The sequence below is a fragment of the Numida meleagris genome, chromosome 5 (assembly GCF_002078875.1).
Source record: "Numida meleagris isolate 19003 breed g44 Domestic line chromosome 5, NumMel1.0, whole genome shotgun sequence".
NCBI classification, from domain to species: domain Eukaryota; kingdom Metazoa; phylum Chordata; class Aves; order Galliformes; family Numididae; genus Numida; species Numida meleagris.
The window spans coordinates 35,590,333-35,599,773 of NC_034413.1; the positions used below are offsets into that span (position 1 = coordinate 35,590,333).

Consider the following 9,441-nt stretch of genomic DNA (forward strand, 5'->3'; position numbering starts at 1 on the left):
AAGGAATGCCATCAGCTACTGGCCATAATATACAGGGGAAATCCTTGCTCTGTAGGACCAAGCCACATTACTTGCACTAAATCTCATTCAGACATTGACAGAAATAAGTATCCCTTTGGAAAGGCACTTTTAGTGGATTCAAGAAAAAAGAAGCATTGCATCTCCTGAAACACTCAGGGGGACAGATTTTTCTCTACAGAGACCAAGTCATCCAGCAAATGGAAAGGATGACTGATACTGACTTCCTATCCAATGTATTAAACATGTTCAGTTCAGAGACTGAAATCTGATTTATTCTATCCATTCACCCCTCCAGAAGACAAGGTCAGTCAAATGTTACTGTATGCTTAATCAGCCTAGATGAGTTTATCAGGGCATTACTAAGTATATGTATTTTTATACAGTGCATATTTCTCTTTGCACACAGCTATAGTGTCACCACCCCCTTCTTCCAAGTCCGTTTGCAGAAAATGAGCATGTCCTCTTAAGGAGTTATGGCAAGCTGTGTCTTGCTAGGTTTTAAATAGGCATGACCGCTATTCCCTTAGCCAACCCAATTTAGTCAATACCCAGCTGAACGCCAACACCAAGAAAGAGTTATTTTTTTTAACCCTTAGAAGAGCTCTCAAGAATATTTCACTGCATCACTGACTACCCTGGCAGGCCACAGAAAAGGTCAGTCTTTCTAACATCCCATTTCATCGCAGCTAAAAGTGGTTGCCTAGGGAAGAACACAAAGAAATTACATCATGGCTACCCCAGTCACAACCAGCTTCAGCTCAAATACTGTTTCCGAATTTAGTAACTTACATAAGTCCCAACTTAAAAGAACAAAACCAACTCATATTGAAGTAGATTAACAGCTTCATTCATTGAGCAACTTCTCTTCCCGTCTTTAGATGCAGTACTCAAATGCACATGTACCATGATTTATGCAAAGCAGAACGATGTTCTGTTCAATTCCTTTTTTGCTTGGTTGCCAGAGAGCTAGTGTTTCCATAGAACTAACCATAAGCTCAATTCAGAATGCTAAATCATCTGAAGAGATCTCATTGCACATGAAAATTAAGAGTAAAGGCAGAAGGTAACCACACTGCATTGCTTTGTCTATTTTCCTGTTCAAGCAGCATGGCTGCAAACCTGGTTCTTCAGCCATGAACCTCAGTTCTCACTTCCTCTTCCGACGTCATGTAAGTGATCTGGAGCAAGCTAGAAAAATACAGTGACAAACTTCACTGACAGAACTGCAAATTAATGACACTGGCTTCTTGGTTTACATGTGCCAAGAATCTTAAGCAGGGAATAACAAGCCAGATTTGAGAAATGGAATAGCCTCTGCAATAGAACATGGCTATCTATATACTGGGATCAAAATCACCAGCTCTATGACCAGCACTGTACCAGCTGAGCTCAGGACATGAGTGAAGGTTCCTGGCCTGGGTGGCTGCTCAATGCTTTCAGTAAGAGCCAGTGCCACTGGGGCCTAAACAGCAGTACAGCTGCCAGGGATAGGCACAGGATAGTGCCTGAAATAAAACCAGTGAGAATCTCCTCCAACTAAGGTTTTGCTGTATTTAGAGAGAGCTTTCTGTGACAAAGCTTTGGTATTCTCCAAATCTGCTCTTGCCAGGTATAAAATTATGTCCTCACAACACACTTCCTTGCAAAGAAATCTACCCATTAAAAACATCAGAGTATGTGGAACTCCAAAATGACTTCTCCAGTTACTCTATTTCTTTTTTTGGTCTTTGCAAGGATTTTTTTCATTAGAAAGCAGAAAGTGTTTGTCCCAAAGCAAGACCTCATGTAAGGCACAGAAGATGTTTTCTTTCAACTGATAGAGTTAAGTCTAAAGCCTATTCCAGGGGGATAAGTATTCTCTTGGAAGAGTTCATCAGCTCCTCTAGAAGTGATCCCATCTCCTTTTAACACACTCATATTTTTTATTCCAAAGAAACAAATGCTGAAGTGAATATCATTGCCAGAACTCTACACAAGGCAGCCCACTGACTGGACACCCTAGTGAAGCTTGTACCAGGACTGATCCTGTCAGCTGTCACTGTGCACTCCAGCATCTCCTTTCTGCAAACAGGAGTTAAAGCCACACAAGGAGTTTGACAAGACAAAAGCTGCTCTTCCATCATGTGCATTACAGCAACTCATTAATTGTGCAATTGTAATCTACAGTGTCAGACTTCTGACAAACTGATAATTTTATTAAAGCCCATTGGGTCACGGATAAAAGCAAGAGTAAGAGTTGGTCATTACTTTAACATCAGCCTTAACTTCAGTCACAGAAAGCCCCACACAACCTGTTAAGGCCAATTGCCAGATGGCCAGTAACCTCTTCCAGAAGAATTAACTTCTTCAGGGCAAAGAGGTCATGTGTATGGTATACCCCACTTTGCACTATTTCATCTTTTTTAATATTGTTCTTGTTACCAGTCATATTTTGGTCATTACTGGGGTGATTTTCTTTGCAACAATGCCATGTTTCTATTGCAGTTACACAGATACTTTGAAGCAGCTGACAGCAGCTTAAATCTTCTGGCTACTTCACAGTTCATTTTCTCTCACATTATGTTGATTTATAACAACCAAGTGCCACACAGTTTGTATGTCAAGCCCTTTGTACACCTCCAAAAAAGCATTTGATTAACTATTTCCAGACAAACTGTCCTAATAGACAGGTAGAAGCTGGAAGCAAGCTTGTTGGTATTCCCCACTTGGAAAACACTCCAATTTGTTTCATGCCTTATATTGCCCATATCCATGCCACATGTTTCAATATAGATCAATATGATAAATGCTATTAAAACCATACCTGCAAACTACATTGTACAGCAAGAAGTCAGGTGCACTTTAAAACACTTTATAAACATTTCAGTATTCCCTTTCAACACAGGGAACAACAGCAACTTGCTTACTGCCACTCAGCTGTCCATTAACAGAAGCCAACTCGGCCTCCAAAGGTAAACACTAGTCCAGAGCTCTGTGCAAGGGACCACAACAGCTGAGACTTCTTTCCCAACACACTTGTGCCAGGTGATCAATGACATGTGCATTGCAGTTGAAGGCTCATAGCCATCAGAATGCTGCCACGTTTTTTTGTGGGCCAAGCTTTTCCCTTACAGAGCCAGAATAGATCTATGTATTACACAGCTGTCACTCCTATTTTGTGAATGATCCCCACAAGTATTTAAATGCAAACGTAGAACTCTGGATCAAGTTTTGAATGTCTCTCCAGACCCGGTATAGTGTCTCAACCAAAAAGCAGTTACACACAGCCCCATGTTACCAGTTATGGCAATTAACTGCTCCAGATCCCGATCAATACCACACTTCCAAGTTGATTCTGATTTTGTTTACAAGGTCAGAGGCAGTAGGGATTCCCTTACCGCAACACAATGAAAAAATGCCTTTGAAAAGTTTCTAAGCAGACTGTTTAGAGGAACAGGAACACTACTTTGTCTTCATTTTGGTTACTCTGACAGAGGAAGCTTCAAGTCACTCTAAGATTACACGCTCCTGTAAATGACATGACTGCCTCAGAGGGAATTCCTTTCTGGGAAGTGACTCCCCACTTCCCTTTATTTCTTCACAATGCTGCAGTTTTGAAGTTGCTTTGCTCTACCCTGTCTCTCCCAGCTATTTCCCCATTTTCATTTAGAGGCACATTTCACAGAACTGAAGGGGTTGGAAGGGACTTTTTGTACAGTTCTCAAAAGACTTAAGTTGCACAGTTGGTGCATCGTGCTTTCTGCTTGATATTAGGCACCTAAGAAAGAATGTGCTGCCATGGGTTCTGTATGATGATGAATCTCAGCAACAAACCTAGAGATAATATTCATGCAGGAACAGTTGATTTAGTCAAAAAATCCAGAATACCATGCATTTGTAATCTCCATTGAAATTATGCTCTTCATTGTTTTCCTTCACCTTAGCAGATCCTGATACCATGCAAAGATCCTTGGTGACCAACCATGCTCCTAAAGCAGTAACTCAAAAACTAGTGTATTTGCAGAACAGTGTGCCCCTTAGGCTTTATATCACAGGAGTCCGCTGATCCACACCATGCACCCACCCCAGAGAGTTACACTACAACTGAATTTAAGGATCCTTTTCTAATAGCAACATTCTTGTTCTTATGAGCATTATACTACTAACAAAAGCACTTGCTTCCAGTAAAGCTTATTTCCTTTAAAGAGCAAAGCTGAAATTAAGTTTTGAGACTTCTACTTTGTTAGATAACCATTCACCATTCACATTAAACATTCTCCAAGGCAACAGTAATTTCAGGTCTATTTCACATAAACAGTTCCAGCAGATGTGCAAGCATTTGTCAGCTGTGTGAGGACCAAGTTTCCAATCCCATCTTCCAGTCTTAAAAACAGGAACTACTGCTGTGATATTTAATCTCATATTCTAGAGGACTTTTTCCCAGGTCCCTTATGCATAGCTTAACACTACAGTCACCTCTAAAAAAAATTGGCTCAGGGAATATCTAAATGTACACTGCACCTTTTAAAATCATTTTTAAATCAAATACTGAATAGACAAATTCACAAGTGTTTATAGTTCTTAAGACAGTAACATTGAAGCTATTAAAGACCACAACAGAAATTTTTCACTTTATTAAATTTTAGGGAGGCTGATTTGACTTCAAGCCTTTCTGATCCAAGACTTGCAGCCTTGTCTGGAGCATTGAGGAGCTCACAGTGATAGCTTCAAACACTCCCTATGCACGTCATCAAAATTCAGCTGATAGCCCAATGACAGCAACATGGTGATATCTGTAACAGTTCAGATGACTGACAAAAGTAACAATCCACAACATACTCTTGCCTTACTTCATCCAGTTTACTGTTCTGAGAACTAGTGCCAGAACTCCACTGGTTTTTGGCCCTTAAGATCTGAGCCAATAGAAGTCTGCTACATTCTACTTTGAAGTAAGGTCAAAAGGCACAGACACGTCTGCCTCCAAGCCCCTCACCCGCAAAATACAACTCCATTATGTCCGCAGTTTCCTACAGTCAGTTGAGTTTGAGGAGACCTGAGTCTACATTAGATCTTTCATTTCAAAGTAGCAGCACAGATTAAAACTGTAAACAGTATAAGATAAAGCTAAGAAAGTTAGGGAGGAAGGATAAGATATGGCTCAGAAATTTTTAAAGAAATATCAAAATAGACTTTGCACCACATGGGTATAGGCTGAAGGCATCAGGAGCACAAGAAGCATTCCCCTCAGTCTTCCTGGAGACTAGGATCCAGGCAGAAGAAGGAGAACAGATCAGTTAAATGAATAGCTGCATGAATGGTGTTACACCTAGGGCTTTGGCTTCTATAATCTAGGACACAATTCTGATAAACCAGGAAGGCAGACACAGGATGGGACACAACTGACCAGGAGGAGCAAAAATATACTGGGCAGCAAGCTGGCAGGGCTCATAACCAGGGCTTTAAAGTAGATTCGGTGGGGGAAAGTGATGTACTGCTGAGGAACAGAGAAGAGCTAGGGAACACTATTGCTTTAGGAAAGCCTCAGATTTGTCCCAGAGGTTTTTGTGAGGGCTCCTCCAAGAAGATAATGAGGCCAAAAGCCCAACTGAAGTGCCTCTATACCAATGCATGCAGCATGGGAAGCAGGAGGAACTGGAAACTGTGGTGCACTTGGAAAATTTTGATCTTACTGTTATCACAGAAACATAGTGGGATGACTGACATAACTGGAACACCACGACTGATGGCTATGAGCTACTTAGAAGAGATAGGCAAGGTAGGAGAGGTGAGGGAGTTGCCCTCTGTATTAGGAAGCAGATAGACTGTGAGGTCTGTCTCTGAGAAATAATCATGAAAGGCTGAGAGCTTACAGGTCAGAATTAGCCGAGCCACTTTCCATCATCTATCAGCGTTCCTGGTCAACTGGAGAGATCCCAGAAGACTGGAGACTTGCCAATGTGACTCCCATCTACAAGAAGGGTCGTAAGGAGGATCTGGGGAACTACAGACCTGTCAGCCTGACCTTGGTGCCAGGGAAGGTTATGGAGCAGATTGTCCTGAGGGAGATCACGCGGCATTTGCAGGACAACCAGGGGATCAGGCCCAGCCAGCATGGGTTTGTGAAGGGCAGGTCCTGCTTGACCAACCTGATCTCCTTCTATGATCGAGTGACCCGCCTGGTGGATGAGGGAAAGGCTGTTGATGTGGTCTACCTAGACTTCAGCAAAGCCTTTGACACTGTCTCCCACAGTATTCTCCTGGAGAAACTGGCAGCCCATGGCTTGGACAGGTACACCCTTTGCTGGGTAAGGAGCTGGCTGGAGGGCCGGGCCCAGAGAGTGGTGGTGAAGGGAGTTAAATCCAGCTGGCGACCAGTCACGAGTGGTGTTCCCCAGGGGTCAGTGCTAGGGCCTGTCCTCTTCAATATCTTTATTGATGACCTGGATGAAGGCATTGAGAGCACCCTCAGTAAGTTTGCAGACGACACCAAGCTGGCAGGAAGCGTCGATCTGCCTGGGGGTAGAGAGGCCCTACAGAGAGATCTGGACAGGCTGGATCTCAGGGCTGAAGCCAATGGGATGAAGTTCAACAAGACCAAGTGCCGGGTCCTGCACTTCGGCCACAACCCCAGGCAACGCTACAGGCTTGGGGCAGAGTGGCTGGATGGTTGTGTGGAGGAAACGGACCTGGGGGTATTGGTCGGTGCTCGGCTGAGCAGGAGCCAGCAGTGTGCCCAGGTGGCCAAGAAGGCCAATGGCATCGTGGCTTGTATCAGAAACAGTGTTGCCAGTAGGAGTAGGGAAGTCATTGTCCCTCTGTACTCAGCCCTGGTGAGGCCCCACCTCGAGTACTGTGTCCAGTTTTGGGCCCCTCACTGCAAGAAAGACATTGAGGCCCTGGAGCGTGTTCAGAGGAGGGCGACAAAGCTGGTGCACAGGCCTTATGAGAAGCGGGTGAGGGAGCTGAGATTGTTCAGTCTGGACAAGAGGAGGCTCAGGAGAGACCTTATCACTCTCTGTAGCTTCCTGAAGGGAGGTTGTAGTGAGCTGGGGGTCAGCCTCTTCTCTCTTGTAACTGGTGACAGGACGAGGGGGAATGGCTTCAAGTTGTACCAGGGGAGATTTAGGCTGGACATTAGGAAATACTACTTTTCTGAAAGAGTGGTCAGGCGCTGGAATGGGCTGCCCAGGGAGGTGGTTGAGTCACTGTCCCTGGAGGCATTCAAGAAACATTTAGATCTAGCACTGAGAGACATGGTTTAGTGGGGTTATTGGTGGTAGGTGGATGGTTGGACTGGATGATCTTGTAGGTCTCCCCCAACCTAGCTAGTTCTATGATTCTATGAATTAGGGACTGGACCGGTAAAGGACATCAGGTGGTCAGTGTCTACTACACTGACTAAGGGATTCTGTTGATGAGGCCTTCTTGCTTCAGCTGCAAGCGGAGTCACACTCAGGCTCTCATCCTGGTGGATTTCAACCACCCAGATATCTTCCTGGGAAGCCACAAAGCAAGCTGTAAACATTCCAAGAGTCTCCTGGAGTCCATTGATGACAGCTTCCCGGTTCAGGTACTGGACAAACTCATCAGAGTGAAGCACTGCTAGACCTAGATCTCACTGACATAAAACAGATCATTGAAGAGGTTAAGATGGGAGGCAGCCTAGGCTGCAGCAACAGTACCCTGGTTGAGTTTGTGATCTCAGGGAACATAGGCCTAGCAAAGAACATTATCAGGACCCTGAACTTCAGGCTGTTTAAGGGATTGGTGGATGAGATCCCCAGGAATCTGTCCTCAGGGACAAAGGAACAGAGTAAAGCTAGCAGTGCTTCAAGGATACCTTTTTGAAGAGCACAAGAGCTCTCCATCCCCCCAGAATAAGAAATCAGGGGGATGAAGCCGGAAACTATCATGGTTAAGTAAGCATCTTCTGGCCAGGCTAAGAGAAAAAAAGGAAAAAACAAAAGCAGTGGAAGCAGGGATGGGTGGCCTAGGGAAGAATATAGGGATACTGCCTAGATGGGCAGGGATAAGATCAAGAAAGCTACATCATTAGGTGTGTTCTGCTTGCAAAGAAGCAAAATTGCTTCTGACAGAGTCCTAGCAGTACCAGGGAAAGTATTCACAGATAAGTCAACAGTTACATACAGAAAAAAAAGTCAAACTCACCCAAGTGATGAAGGAGCTTTCTAGCCATATAGCATTCTTCCCCTCCCAACAAGCAACCCAACTCTAAAAGATGCTCTCCTCTCAGTGGATGGCTCTTAGATGAGTCCAGGGTGGCCTCACTCTGGGTCCACCTCTTCCAGTCCGGTGGGGAGCACAGGTGCTCCCTGGGCCAGCCACACCCCTTCAGCAGGTGTTCCATCACCAGTTCTGGCTGTGACCTAACAGTTCCCCTACGAGATGAATAAACAATTGGTTGGATGATTGCAGGTAGAGGGTTGTTGTCAATGGCTCTATGTCCAGGTGGATGCTGGCGATGAGTAGTGTCCCTCAGGGCTCTGTCTTGGGACCACTGCTCTTCAACATCTTTATCAGTGATATAGATGATAGGATCAAGTGTACCCTCAGGAATTTTGCTGATGACACTAATGCGAGTGGTGCAGTTGACACAACAGAAAGAAGGCATGCCATCCAGAAGGACCTAGACATGCTCGAAAAGTATGTACATGATAATCTAATGAGGTTGAACAAGGCCAAATTTAATAATGTTGGATGGGGCCCTGGTCAGTCTGATCAGTGGGTGTCAGGAGATTGGAACTACATGCTCTTTAAGGTCCCCTCCAACCTAAGCTATTCTATGATTCTATGATAATCTAAGCTTTGAGGTCTTTCAGGATTTTTATTCTGTCTGAAGACAAACCATTCCACTCTGCGGTTATGTGGTAGTTTTGTCACCTTAGGAACACTTTGGGTACCATAAAGCCACAGGAGCTGCTCTAAAATTAACAACCGTGCTTTCTTTGAAGGCTGTAACACTTGTTCTTCTGACTTTAACCGAAGCATTGTGCCTAAAATACCTAAGACCTCTTTTCGCAGCTAGCGGACTATGTTTGAGCTCTCTTTAATGGACTGGCCACCTTCAGATGCAGGCAAAGGAGACAAGTCCTTCCTTCACGAAGTGCCAAGAAACTAAGGCAGTTCTTGCAAACAACTGAAGAGCAGCAAAAATGACCTAATCAGCCTCAACAAAGTAGTGGAAACATTTATCAGCAGAGAGAATACATCTGAGTCCATACATCTGAGTTCTAACAAATTACCGCATTAGGTTATTGTGGCATTTACAGAAACTCCCTACAAACAATGTTCAGCTTTTGGAAGCTTTCCTTTTTGAAATATCTCAGTGTAGAGCTGTTGGTAGCTTTTTCAATTGCTAACAGTTCCTTAAGTCCCTGATCCTATTTATTTTTCAAACTTTTTCATTCCTCTTCGCTTCTG

The 9,441-nt window shown here is 44.1% G+C and overlaps 1 long non-coding RNA gene across 1 annotated transcript in view; it reads right to left on the minus strand.

Moving 5' to 3' along the window:
* Positions 1 to 8,366, minus strand: part of LOC110400686 — a 30,206-nt gene extending 21,840 nt beyond the window's left edge. The window contains exon 1 of the long non-coding RNA XR_002440030.1: positions 8,170 to 8,366. This is a non-coding gene — a long non-coding RNA (uncharacterized LOC110400686). The remainder of the gene's footprint in view (positions 1 to 8,169) is intronic.